This window comes from Dioscorea cayenensis, chromosome 10, assembly GCF_009730915.1.
Source record: "Dioscorea cayenensis subsp. rotundata cultivar TDr96_F1 chromosome 10, TDr96_F1_v2_PseudoChromosome.rev07_lg8_w22 25.fasta, whole genome shotgun sequence".
In the NCBI taxonomy this organism is placed as follows: domain Eukaryota; kingdom Viridiplantae; phylum Streptophyta; class Magnoliopsida; order Dioscoreales; family Dioscoreaceae; genus Dioscorea; species Dioscorea cayenensis.
Genome location: NC_052480.1, coordinates 8,457,577 through 8,472,833, shown reverse-complemented (window position 1 = coordinate 8,472,833; position 15,257 = coordinate 8,457,577). Strand labels below are relative to the sequence as shown.

At 33.9% G+C, this 15,257-nt stretch overlaps 1 pseudogene; it reads left to right on the top strand.

The window, feature by feature from the left end:
- Positions 1–5,963: 5,963 nt before the first annotated feature.
- LOC120270275 lies at positions 5,964–10,249 on the top strand (annotated as a pseudogene).
- The last annotated feature ends 5,008 nt before the right edge of the window (positions 10,250–15,257 follow it).

Below are 15,257 nucleotides of genomic sequence, written 5' to 3'. Positions count from 1 at the left end.
GTAAACATCAATCAAGCAATGAATTATTTAAAATGTCAGATTAAATTGATTATTAGGTAGGGTAACCAAAATCAAACAATTTCTTCACAGCTAATGACCTACATAACTTCAGCTTAATCTTAATCTAATTCAATGTAAAGTAACACAAATAAGGAATTCATTTCTTGACAATTAGCAGTAAATCTGAAGAAAAACATTAAAGAATTCTCCTTTATAGTTATAATGTAAAGGCAAAGAAGAAAAGTTCACGAATTATCCATTATTCATGACTGTCTTTCCTTAATCTCTTGAATTAGAACCACGTAACAGATAAAGGAAGAAACAAAACATCAACGAAGATCAAATCGAGGAAAACAATGGACTTAATCATAATCCGAGAGGAAAAAAAAGACTTTTATTTACAGGTAAGTACAACTATTTCTTTAAAACTACACAACATGGAGAACTCCAAACTACCTGAAGTTATTCATTTCTTTGCACCATCACGAGCAATTCATAATCCAAGGTTAATTTTTAGAGTCAATAAAGAGATGCTGAGGACTTTAGGATGCCTATTGTTGTTACAAGAAAAATCAGCACCATTGAAGCATAAATGATTTGTTAGAGAGACTGAGACTTTAAAGAAAAAAGCCCGTTACCTTAGACAGTGTTAGGTTGAAAGCTTGAATTTGAAGATATGTTTATATTTGGAGAGTTATTCGGTGCACTATTAGCATTTGCAACCTATTAAAAAGACCAAAAAAAAAAAATGTTAAGGCCAAATACTTGTTGTATACATCACAACATCAATAAATAGTTTTTAAAAATAAGAGATGAAATTTTGTGAGGAAATATCCTAACAAAGAATCGCAATAGCTTTGTTTTAACAAATCAACACCGTATTATTCTCCACAACATATCAAAACTCTTCTATGCCAATTGTTCCTAACATTTAATTTGAAAAACATATAGCCTCATAATTTATAATAAATAAATAAATACTTACCTCTTGATTGATCAAGCGATTAACTTCTCCCATGACATCATTTTCTCCAAGAAATCTCTTATTTAACAATGAAATAGTAGTAGCTAATACTTGTGATTGTTGATTAACCACTTGCGACTGTCATTCTACATTTTGCTCCAATCCATTGACATATGACTTTAAACTTACAATCTCCTCATTTTCATTTCTTTGGGTTGATGAACCCGATTTGGAAGATGAAGCATAAACATCTCCAACGCAACGCACACACCCTCTTTGTTTAGGCCCTTTCACTTTAGTGTACACATCATTTTCCCAATACCATTCTTTTTTATTAGAAGAATCACCAGAGTCATTCATGTGTATCTTCATGTTTAAAGTTTTAAGATATTCAGACTACTATAAGCACAATGCAAAATTTTTAGAAAAATAAAACATTACCACAACTTCAGCTGCTTTATCACTATCAATAGTGTTATCTTTTTTTTGTACGACGCAAGATATACATTTGTGCACTTGATGGTGGTATGCCATTAGCATCTTTACTCTTCAATACAAATTTTGATGGTTAGAATTAGATATTCAAGTTTGATTTAACATTCATTGAAAAGGAAATTAAGGTTATCCATGATCCTAGTAAATAAATCCGGAAAAAAGAAGTGGGGATAGAAAAATAATAAAAGATAATGATCCAGATATTTAACAAATAATAAAAATAAATCCGGATATTCAAGAAATGGAAAAATAAAATAAAATCAAAATTTTTAAAAAAAGAATGAAGAAATAATGATGAAAAAAATCAAAATAATATATATATATATGAAATCTGGGGAAAAGTCATGAGAAGGGATAATGATATTTTTTTTAATAAAAATGATAAATATAAAATTTAAAAAAAAATCCTGGATTTTGGGAACTAGAAAAAACAGTGAAACCGAATGAGATAAAAAAAAAACAAAGGGAGATAAATAAAAATAACGGGGAGAAAAAAAACGAAGAGAAGAAAAAACAGAGAGAAATTCATAGAGATAGAAAAAAAGAGATTGAAATGTAGGACGAGGTAGAAGATCAGAGGAAGGAAAAGAGAGGAAATCACAACGAGGATTGATAGAAGGCCGAAGAAGGAGGAAAAGACAAAAAAAAGTGAGACGGGAAAAAAAAGAGATAAAAAGAAAGAGAACCAAAGACCAAGATTAAGAAGGAAGACAGGGCTTGAGGAAGGGAAGAAGAAAGCATCCGGTTACCATCAAGAAAGGGTACAACCTAGAAATTCTTTTTTTTTTTAAAAAAAAATATTATGTGCATACATTTGTACATGCATGATGTTCTCTAGTTATAAAGAAAAAAAGTAAACATACAATTAAATGAAAGACATGCATAATTCACGTATGAGTGCATGAAAGGTCATCTCTCTTGTCATCTAATGCATGTTTTTTTTTTTTCTCCATGCATGCAGTAGGTTGAGTATATTGCTTCCATGTTCATGACCATAGCTAGCTCTTCTTGTGTTGACATGTGTGCATGGTATTTCTTTGGATATATTCCTTGTAGACCTTGCTTTCTCCCTATTTTATGCCCTATCCTATGAGTGATGAAGCAACAAGCCTTCTTTTGTTTTGAAAGCTTTTCTCTTCATTGTCACTCCACCATCCCAAGAAACTATGTCCATGTATTCACCCTCACAAAGATATTTCTTTTTGCAGTCTTAGAGGGATGTAGTGATCTTGATGAAAATGTCTAGGTGAAGTTTGATGACATAAACTAGCAAATTAAAGAAAATTGCCCCACTTAAATTAACCTAAAAATGCATAAGCCCAAGGATGTCATAGGTACTTTTTTGATAGGATGCCATGAGTCAATGTTGACCAATAGCATTCTTGAGATTTAATGATGAATGTTTGTCAAGAAAAAATCGTGATGATATGGTGGTGCGTGGTTCTAGCAAGATGAAATGGAAGATGGATTCTTTTGAATAACTTAAGCATGGTTACAATTTACGGAATGCATGTTATTGCTTGCTATACTATCATATCGGTAGTTATAAAGAATTATCTCCTACTTACACTACACCAAATTCTAGTTATAGAGCCGCATAGCGAGGGACGGAACCAGGACTTAGTGATTTGGGGTTGGGGTTGGGGTCAAGGCATAATGTAAAAGAATATATTTCGACCAACATAACAATTGTATTAATCGATACAAAAATAGTGCGATATTGTGACATTTAATTAAAAACATTCACAAAAAACATAAAACATTTATCTATGCACACTAGAGCTAGAACTACCATCTGTGCGACGCATGCTACTCAAAGGAGTAAGCCGAATCACGGACGAGTTTGCATTTTTTTGAAAACATTGTAGAATCGCCTCATTGTCAATAGTTGCAAAAACCTTTTTCTCAATATAGACAATCATGCTATCGTTCATCCACTTGTCTCCCATTTTGTTGCGCAAGTCAGTTTTCACTATATTCATCGCTGAAAATGCCCTCTCAACACTAGCTGTCGCAACTGGTAAAACCAATGCCAACTCAATAAGACGATAAACGAGTGGAAAAATAGTACATTTGTCAGTATCAACCATCTTTATAGCTCCCAAGTCCCCGACATTTGCAAAATCATCATCATGTCGCACATCATAAATGAAAGTAGCAAGTTGATCCTCAAGCATCATACGTTCAGTCACTGAGAAGTTTTCAGGATACATCTCTGCAAGACGGAGTAGCTTATGGATGTTGAATTTAGAAAATGAGTCCCTAGGATCAAGGCATGATACCAAAAGAAGTAACTCCGTTCTAGCTTCAGGAAAGCGGTTGAGCATTTCTTGAGAAATCAAATCAATAACCTAACATTAAAATAAAATAGAGATTAATAAAAAGAATACATTAATGAGATTTATAAAACTATAATAAATACAAAAAATTAATTACCTCACAAATATGTTCTACGAATTTTTCCAATGCTTTTTATGGCACCAATATGTTCTACGAATTTTTCCAATGCTTTTTTCCAATTATTGAATCCCATTTTAGTGAATGCATCTTCTCCCATTCGCCTTCCTCTACTTGGCTTGAAAAGATAACACCAAAAACAAGAAGCCGCATCTTTTGTCATACTATACTCCAACCATGGATGTTGTTTAAACCAAGCATCTTGAAAACTTCTCTTTTGTTTGCCATAATCTCTTTGTGGATAATTGTGGCCAATTGGTTGACATGGGCCTCTAGTCAAATACTCTCTTCTAACTTGATCTCTAATCCCAATATCAAAGTCTTCAATTGGTTTTCGTAATCCTGGGTCACTAACAATGTCGTTGAAATTAAAATTTGTATTAATGTTCTCCTCGCTTGATTTAGAGTCCAATGGTACTTTAGGAGTATTTGATGACTCTTCACTCCTTGGTCGCTTTGATCAAAAATTTATCCATGACCTATAAAAATAAGTAAAAAACTTTAATTATAGACTATGAAAAATAACAAGCAAAAAACGTTAATCATGACACAACTAACATCATTAGAAATTTAGAAGAATCAAACACAAAAATTGTTTGAACATGGTAATGCTAACATTCATGCATCTAAATTGTTATTGAATCTATTTTGTTATGTGTCAATGAATATGAAAACCTTTTGGCAATTGGTATAAGTGTATAACTAGTCTTATTGAAGTCTATCTTATTATACATTTTGCTATATAGATTTAACACTAAACATTATTTAATTATACATATATGATATATACATTATGATATATATTAAAAATTTGATATTCTCAACATTTTAACTCATTGAGGCATTTAATCAAACACATTGTGGGCATATTTATAAAAAATGAAGTTTTAACATTTATGTTCTATTTTTCACCCATGAATTTTTATACATTCATTCTCATTTCAAGGAGTAATACATTCATAATTCATTCTCATGTCATGCCAATAATAAAAAAATAATACTAATGTAAGTATGTAATATACTCACTATATTATCTCCAAGACTCTAGGAAAGTTAGACCCCAAAAAGCCAAGTTACACAAACACAAGCCCAGTCGCCTGATTTGCCTGAGCCCCAACTTCCAAGTACACTAGCTTTTTATTTTTCCAATAAAAAAATTATTAATGAAAAAAATTTGAACAAAAAGGGGCTGAAGTTGATAAATGGCCCTATATTAATTAATGTTGTGGCCTTGTCCACTCCACATGCCAAGCCACTCACTTTTCATTGTTTTCATCATCCAAACTTTAGCCTGCCTATTCGTGAGCTCTGGTCATCTTCATCCTCATTCCTCATGGACCTCATGCTCATCCAAACTCCAAAGCTTCAAGTCTCCAAAGCTCATTGCTGGTCATCTCCCATCAATTGGTGTTGTCAAGAAAAGTTGCCTGCCGCCGGCCAGTAACGAGGTCGGGTTGCTCGGCCACCAAGGGGGGCTGGCCGGCCTCCAAGGGAGGGTTGGTTTTGGGGTCTTCCGGCCACTCAAAGAAGACCACTGATGGCTGAGGGGGGGCTGAAGCCCCTGCTAGCCCCCTAGTTCCGTCCCTGCAGACAAGGAGAGCCGGTTTTGGAAAACCGGCTCTAATTTAAGGGATTAGAAAATTAATCTCACTTTTAGAACCGGTTTAAAGCAACCGGCTGTATAAGCGCTAATATTATCAATATACTAGCCAACGAGCCAACGAAGTTCGCGAGAGGGGATAGTTTTGTGGAGGAAATCCGAATCCAAATCCAAATCCCGTTAGGGTTTTCTTGTTCCTTTCTCCTCGGGGCCGCGGGAGCACGTATTGAGGCCTAGATCACGAACGACGAGCTCGTGAGTGCTAGAAATCATCGCTGGTGATGGGAGTTCAGGCATTCTATCGTTGGTTGGCGGAGAAGTACCCCCACGGTGGTGGTTGATGTTGTGGAAGAGGAGCCCATGGAGATCGAGGCGTTCGAATCCCTGTTGATTCTTCAAAGCCAAATCCTAATTGCCTTGAGTTTGATAATCTCTACTTAGATATGAATGGAATCATCCATCCCTGTTTCCATCCAGAGGATCGAGTATTCCCTCACTCTAATTTCTTTCTTTCTTTTTAATTGTATTTTTAGTGATTTTTGTGTTAGTTTCAGGTTTTGGAGTTATGCATTGGCTTATAATTGGGTTCCTGGTTTTGATGATAGATTAAATTACAACTTCAATCATTCCATGTTTGCGGATGATCTAGTTATTGCTACTAAAGCCATTAGGTTAGCTACTAAAGCCTGCAATCTTAGTCTTAAGATCTATAGGGATTTAACTGCCAAACTCCTAATTTTGATAAATCTACTCTTAATGTGCTAATTACCCTTGAACTTGGTCACTGACCTTGAAAAAATAATCATGTGGTTAAGAGTTTGAAAGGCCTTGATTTATGAAATACATTCTTTTACATTTTATAGGATGCTGCTGCAACTAAGGGAAATGAATTGAAGATTACTTTTTGAAGTGAGAGTTTCTTATGAGAATATATGAGAAGGGATTTTGAAAGACCTTCACATATTCAAGAAGAAAGCATTCCGATTTCATTGACTGGTAGTGACATACTTGCCAGGGCTAAAAATGGGACTAGGAAGACAGCTGCATTTTGCATTCCTGCTCTAGAAAAAATTGGTCAAGATAACAATTTTATTCAAGGTTCGCATACAATTGTTTTTATTGCCATTACATCAATCAGTTTATGTCTGTTATTTGAAAGAATAAGCTGCCATTTTCAAAGTTGTAGTATTAATTCTACTATTTTTCTTTGGTGTGTCTTTTGAAGTTTGACCCACATATTCCATATCTAATTTTGTTAACTAATATTTCTGAATTGTTTGCAACTATTTCAGTATGGGGTTACCTCTTGGAAGATAAACAAATTAATTTTCTCCAAATGTATTCTAATACTAATTTGTTTTTTTCCCCTCTTTCCAGTATTAGTTGTCATATTGGTTCCCACAAGAGAATTGGCTCTCCAAACATCTCAAGTATGCAAAAAGTTGGGAAACCATTTAAAGATTCAGGTCATGGTTACCATTGGAGGAACTAACTTGAAGGATGCCATTATGTGTTTATATTAGCCTGTTCATTTACTTGTGACTACACCAGGGCACATTCTTGATCTTGCAAGAAAAGTTGTTTGTGTTTTGAAGAATTGCTCAATGCTCATTATGGTTGAGGTAATCTTTGCTCATATGATCAGATAAAATTAATCCTATGCACTAGTAAATATCCAATCAATAGAAATGGCATGAATGAATTTTGTATCATTAATGTTTATGTTGGATCTAGCATAATGTGTGAACAGTTGATTATTAGTTACAATTTTTGTGACAGACCCAATGCAGTTTTGGTTGTTATTTATTTTATTTTATTTTATTATTTTTTTGCACTAATTTTGTGTGTGTGTGTGTTTGTGTGTGTGTGTGTTTTTATTTTTTTATTTTTTTATAACTTCCGTTTATGTTACCTTTTTAAATGAGCATTCCTTGTGAATTATATTCCACAACATTAAAGTCGAATAACATATCAAACTATCAATAGCTTGATTATCATTTAATTGTTCAATTATGGTTCTTTTCAGATCAATGGTTCTATATGGATAATTGAAAATTTACTTAAATCTCCTATGTAATTGCAAAAATACTCATGACACAGTCCATGTTGTTTATTTTCAGACCAATGCTTCTTATTTTGCATTCTTTGCATATGAATTATGCCAAAAACCAAATATGATTGATTTTCATGGTCACTGGTCTTTAATCTAGTGTGGACATGCCAACAAACAACTAAACTGTTGATGATATGCTATGCACATGCCATTTGACCATATTCACATCTTAGGCACATATAATGTTTACCAAACTTTCATTGAGCATGCCATAATGTTTCTGAGTCCTTTGATTCACACTATTGAAAGAAGCATAATAGTTTGTGAAGCTGTAGGGAGCATTGAGGAAATTTAATCAATATTGGTTGAATATGTTTCCCTCGTTTTGATTTTTCCTTGAAGTCTAAAACCACTTACGTCCTTTTACACATAGGCATACAAGCTTCTATCACCAGAATTTCAACTTTCCATTGAGCAGCTTATTCAATTTCTTGCTGCCCATCAACAAATTTTAATGTTTTCAGCAACATTTCCTGTAATTGTCAAGGAATACAAGGAAAAATACTTGTTGAAGCCTTACATTATTAACCTTGTGCTGTGTCTTCTGAAGACCACATTTTACCTTTGCGGTTGCCTAAATGAAAAGAAGAATTATGCCGGTTTTCTTATATGTTGGATATTGGTATTTATTATTTGTAACCACATATTTTCAGGCTATGGTTGTGATCGAGTATTCATCCTCGCAGAGTATACCTGAAGAGTCCTGATGATGTAAAATTCAAGACTGTAAAAGTCTCTGCCCCAGGTAGTGGTTTCTTTTTAATAAGGAGCCTGTATGATGTTATTTGCATGGCTTAATCTTGTGTGTATATTCTATTGTAAGTTCTCTCATTGTAGTCTTTCCTGCCTTTAGGTCCCAATGGAGGAGAATATGCATGGCACCAATGCATGGTGAGCTTTTAACCTTTGTCTTTCTTTCTGCATAACATCTACCTAGTTGGTAATGGAGGTCTCATATCCATTTATACAGATTATCTTTATTGGCCAGCAGGTTGGTTGTTATCATGTCCATGTACAAGTACAAAAAATGAGAAATATAAGAAAATGATATAATTCAAGGAGTTTGACTCAAAGAAAATCTTCAAACCATAGATCTTAGAATGAACACTCTTTGGATATTGAAATAATAGTTTACTTTTTTGTATGATTTGTAGTTGCAAAACATTGATGATGGAAGAAGAATTAATATAAACCTTTCGTTGTTTTTTAAGCTTTGGTTTAATTCACTAGTTTGATTTTAACACTCCAACCTCTAGAATCTCCACTAACCTTAAGCTAACAATCAGCTATCTTTCTATAAATATAAAGAAACCTTAGTAATTAGTATTCTTTGGACAACCAATACTAACTGAGGAGTTGCTCTGGACATATTTGTGTGCCAAATAAGTAATTTTGTTATCATGAAATGATTTTCTTCTTTATACTCAATGATCTCTTTGTACTTGTGACAGCTTAATTCATTTACACCATCAGTTTTGGAGTTTGATAGAATAGCATGTCAGTTATTTAATAGTTGATTTCCTTCTTTGTTATATATATATATATATATATACTGTTGGTCTGAGGAAGCTCTGTTTTTTTCTCTATGAAACTAATGTAACAAAACCTCTTTATTCATGTATGCACAAGTCAGTAAACGATTTGATTGGTAAGACCTTAATTAATGTGATATAGTATGATACATATACGTTTAAAGAAACATAAGTTGAATGATTTGTTAATTACTTTTGGTGTTGAATGACTTAGCTGGTATTATTTCTGCAGTTTTTGTTCAATTATTATGTGATCATAAATTTATAATCAATTCTATCCTTGACCTTATTATCTATGGCCAGGTTCATCAACACAAGGCTTCAATGGTCTCAAATTTTATCGGTGCTGCTTCTGCTATGTGTGCTTTTACTCATCACTTACGCCAAAGTAACTGCAGCCTGCAGGTACTCATAACTTCTGAACATCTACCAACCATTTCTACCATGCTTCCTGACATAAGAAAATAACACAATACATGCTTGTTTCTTGGCATTGTAAATGATTGTTGGAGACTTCTAGCCTGCTTCCTATAAGAACATGCCACCTTATTGATCATTCATCGTTGTCATGCATCATAACCAAAATTTTGTGGCACTTTCATGACACTTCATTGACTATACCTACATGGGTTCCTTGACAATTTACTTGTCTGAATATGTCTGTTCTTTAGTGTCAAACCATTGACACATGTTACATTGCTTTAATTAATTTTTAGATCCACAAATTGCATTTCCTATATATGATGAATCATCATTCATTAAACCGTTTATTGTTTATATCATTTGTCCTCTTCTTCAACTTGTATTCATGATTCAAAGTTCAAACAATAGGATATGTTTACAAGGTCCAATACTAAAACATCAGATAAGATGCTTGAAGTAGCATTTTTCATTGGCTAGTAGATGCATTTACTGGGAAGCTGGTGGAGAGGCTCACTGATGTCATTGAAGAGAAGGCCATCATGGTGTTAGGAGTCAAGGATGAGCTCCAAAAGCTTCAGAGAAGGATGAAGAGGTTCGCATGTGTACTCAAGGACACCGAGAAGAAGAAGATCCAAGACAATACTGTCAAAGGGATGGGTCGATGATGTGAAAGATTTGATGCACGATGGCATCGTTTGATCTTTACATGATACAAGGTACTGGGCTTTTGCAAGATGATCATCAATCTCTGGGCCCTTTGGAAAATATGCTTTCATCTATTATTTACTGATGATATAAAGTTTCCTGTATATGATATTGACAGATAAATTATCTTTCTATTAAATTATCTTTCTATTATTATTATTATTATTATTATTATTATTATTATTATTATTATATTTTTGCTTGCTCTTCCAAAGTCACGGATCCTGTGTGGGTGTTTTTAAGGTGTAAATTTGTGTAACCTGTATTATCTTGCTTGAGGATTTCAGAGACAGTGGCTTCATTATCTTGGGCAACAAGGATGATGTTTGCACTTGGGACTGCCAAAGGCATTGCTTTCCTTCAAATTTATTTTTTATTAATAAAATAATAAATTAAAATTCAATTCAATTAATGAACAAATTTAGAGGTGGTTATAACCGCCTCTAAAAGTATAAACATGTTAGAAAAATAATAATTTTAGAGGGGGTTATAACCATCTCTAAAACTATTTAGTGAGGATAAAAAATCATTAGTTAAAGAGGTGATTATAACCATTGAAGAGTAATAAGAAATTTTAGCTATAGAGGCGGTTATAACCGCCTCTAAAACTATTGAAGAGGAATAAGAAAATTATTAGCTATAGAGGCGAGGAGGAATAAGAAATTATCAGCTATAGAGGGGGTTATAACCCCTTCTAAACTATTTAGTAAGGATAAAAAATCATTAGCTATAGAGGCGATTATAACCATTGAAGAGTAATAAGAAATTTTTAGCTATAGAAGTGATTATAACCACCTCTAAAACTATTGAAGAGAAATAAAAAATTATTAGTTATAAAGGCGGTTATAACCGCCTCTAAAACTATTGAGAAGAAATAAGACATTATTAGCTTTAGAAGCGGTTATAACCGCCTCTAAAACTATTGAAAAAGAATAAGAAATTATTAGCTATAGAGGCGGTTATAACCGCTTCTACGCTTGTTATTAAAAGCTGCTTCTATAGATAAAACTTACCCCAACGGTTGGTACAAACCGGCTCTAAAGTGTAGAGCCGGCTTGATAGGAGGCGGTTTAGAGGCGGGTGAAAAAACCAACGCTATACCTATAGAAGCGGTTAAAACCGCCTCTATAGGGCTCGACAACCGCCTCAAAAGCCTTTTTTGGTGTAGTGTTAACTAGTTGTTCAGTTAAATAATCTGATGATTGAAAACAAATGGCCTTTTCATTGCTATAAGCATGGTGTCCGTCCAATTCATTATGTTGGACTATGATAGGTTATGATAGGGCTATGAGATTCATGTTATTGATTATAGTCCAAAAAGTCTTCTACAAAACTAAAAAAAATGTGGATAAAGATATGACCAAATAAGAAATGCTAGGCAAATGGTGAAACAGACAAAAGTTAGGGCTAAAACAAAAAAAAAAAGAAAAATATATATATGAAAAATTCAAGGGCTTATGTGCAAAATAAAAAAATGTGGAAAATAAAAAGTCTTGTGTGGTTTATTGCGAAATACAAAGTTAGAGGGCCTAGTTTCAAAAATCCTTAAATTTGAAAAAAAAAGAAAGGAACTTAAGGGCTAATGTGCAAAAACGTCATGAGAGGAGTTAAAATGCAAAAAAAAAAAGAAAAAAGAAAAATGGGATTTTAGTAAAAGTCGAGGGGTATTCTTGTAAATTTGCAGGCCACTTTCTAGTAGCCCATGTTGAAGTTTAATGTAATGGTAGAGAGCTCTCATTGTGAGAGTTTCCTCATTACCTCTTGAGACTCTCTTGAGTTGAGTGGAAAGTCTCTTGAAGACCACCTACTCATATTGAAGTCCAATCTAATGGTAGAGAGCTATCCTTGTGAGAGTTTCTTCATTAACTCTTGAGATTCTTTTGAGTTAAGTGGAAAGTCTCTTGAAGACCACCTACTCATGTTAAAGTCCAATCTAATTGTAGAGAGCTCTCCTTGTGAGAGTTTCCTCATTACCTTTTGAGACTCTCTTGAGTTGAGTGGAAAGTCTCTTGAAGACCACCTACACATGTTGAAGTCCAATGTAATGATAGAGATCTCTCCTTCTGACAGTTTCCTCATTACCTTATGAGACTCTCTTGAGTTGAGTGGAAAGTCTCTTGAAGACCACCCACTCATGTTGAAGTCCAATGTAGTGGTAGAGAGCTCTCCTTCTGAGAATTTTCTCATTACCTCTTGAGACTCTGTTGAGTGAGTGAAATATTTTGAAGACTACAAACTCATGTTGAGTCCAAGGTAGTGGTAGAGAGCTCTCCTTGTGAGAGTTTTCTCATTACCTCTTAAGACTCTTTTGAGTGAGTGGAATATGTTGAAGACCACAAACTCACGTCGAGTCTACTGTAGTGGTAGAGAGCTCTCATTGGGAGAGTTCCTCATTATCTCTTGAGGCTTTCTTAAGTGAGTGAAAAATATTTTGAAGATCACAAACTCTTACTGAGTCTAATGTAGTGGTAGAGAGCTCTCCTTGTGAGAGTTTTTTCCATTTCCTCTCGAGACTCTCTTGAGTGAGCGAAAAATATTTTGAAGATCACAAACTCTTGCTGAGTCCAATGTAGTGCTAGAGAGCTCTCCTTGTGAGAATTTTTTATCATTACCTCTTGAGACTCTCTTGAGTGAGTGGAATATATTGAAGACTACAAACTCATGCTGAGTCCAACATAGTGGTAGAGACCTCATTATGAGAGTTTCCTCATTAGCTCTTGAGACTCTCTTGAGTGAGTGGAAAATATTTTGAAAATCACAATCTCTTGTTGAAGTCTAACATAGTGGTAGAGAGCTCTCCTTATGAGAGTTTCCTCATTATCTCTTGAGACTCTCTTGCGTGAGTGGAAAATATTTTGAAAACCACAATCTCATGTTGAAGTCTAACGTAGTGGTAGAGAGCTCTCCTTATGAGAGTTTCCTCATTAGCTCTTGAGACTCTCTTAAGTAAGTGAAAAATATTTTAAAGATCACAAACTCTTGCTGAGTCCAATATAGTTGTAGAGAGCTCTTCTTGTGAGATTTTCCTCATTACCTCTTAAGACTCTCTAGAATGAGTGGAAAATATCTTGAAGACCACAAACTCATCTTGAGTCTAATGTAGTGGTAAAGAGCTCTTCTTGTGAGAGTTTCATCATTACCTCTTGAGACTCTCTTAAGTGAGTGGAAAATATTTTGAAGGCTGCAATCTCTTGTTGAGTCCAATGTAGTGGTAGATAGCTCTCATTGTAAGAGTTTCCTCATTACCTCTTGAGACTCTCTTGAGTTATGTGAAAAATATGGTGATGATCACAATCTCTTGTTGAGTCCAATGTAATGGGAGAGAGCTCTCTTTGTGAGAGTTTCCTTATTACTTCTTGAGACTCTCTTGAGTTAAGTGGAGAATGCCATAAAAACCACCTACTCATGTTGAAATCCAATGTAGTTGTAGAAAGCTCCCTTTGTCAGAGTTTCCTCATTACCTCTTGAGACTTTCTTGAGTTGAGTGGAAAATATTTTGAAGACTGTCAACTTATGTTGAAGTCTAATGTAGTGGTAGAGAACCTTTATTGTGAGAGTTTCTTCATTACCTCTAGAGACTCTCTTGATGAAGTGGAAAAGATTCTTTTAAGTTAAAATCTCTTGAAGACCGGTAACTCTTGTGAAGTCCAAAGTAATGATAAATAGCTCCCCTCTTGAGATGTACATAGTCAATAGAGGCTTTTCCAAACAAAAAATTTAAAAATATTGAATGATGCTCACACCTCACATGTTAAAAAAAAATGAAAAAGATTTTTCCTAAATTAATTAAAAAAAGGACTCTAAATGATGACTAAAACAAGTTTCTCAAGGTGAAAAGGGCCTTGAGCAAAAATAAAAAAAAAATATTTCAAATGTGTAACTAAGTTGATATAAACAAATTTATTTTCTTGATAATGATGAAGAAAGAGGCTGCACAAGTGTGAGACACCGAGCCTTTAAATCTCAAAATCAAAATAAATCGAGTTTATGATTCGCAAACAAATGGGGATCACCATCCGAAATCCACAAGGTATTCTAAAAAAAATATAAATAAAAAAGTCAAAGCAATCAATTTACTGACCAAATCACATGAATGGTCATGACTTAGAGATGCACAAGCTAAGATCAATAGATAGGAGAGTCAAGGCTTGAAAAAATTCAAATGATAGGGAAAATGATTTCTAGAAATTTTTGAGATATCAAAAGTCAAAGAGCTTCACAAGTCCAGGACTGAAAGCTTCATAAGTATGAAATGCCAGAGTTTTCAAAAGTCTAAAATAAATGAAATCAGGTTTATGATTCATAAACATAAATAAATCACAACTTGAGATTGAATTGATATTCATGATACAAACAAAAAAAAAGAAAAAGAAAGTGACCAAAGTCAAATGAGATGTCTTCAGCGTGGTTCTAGGAGAAAATGTTGGGATTGAAAGAAGTCAAAGTAAGCCCAAATTACGTGAGGACTGAGGAAGATTAAGAAATTAGGATTAGAAGAATTAGAATTTGTAGTCCATGCATTTCTTGATCAAGTTTATCTATTTTTTTAATAAATATCTTTTTCATATCAATAAAATTAACTTCTTCTATCCAATATTTCTCATTCACACTTGTTCTTAATCGAAGGTTCCCATGAACTTAGTCTGGGTTAATTAACATTAGGGGCTTGCCCCTAATGGAAGTTATGAACCCATAAACCTTTGAAGTCTAAAAAGATTAAAATTTGATTTGTGGTCCATCATTTTTAGCTAGTTGATTCTAATTAAAGGTCAAGTAAGAATAAAGGAGCCCCACACTATACTAGATATCACAGTCAGCTCAATTAAGAACTCTTTCACTGCTTGCCTTGACTCAGAGGATAGCACTTTTATAGCAACTTTTGTTCCATCATCAAGCTTTCCCTAAAGCCATCATCAACACAAAAACAAAATTAAAATTGGGTTCATAAGCTAATTAGAAATTATAATT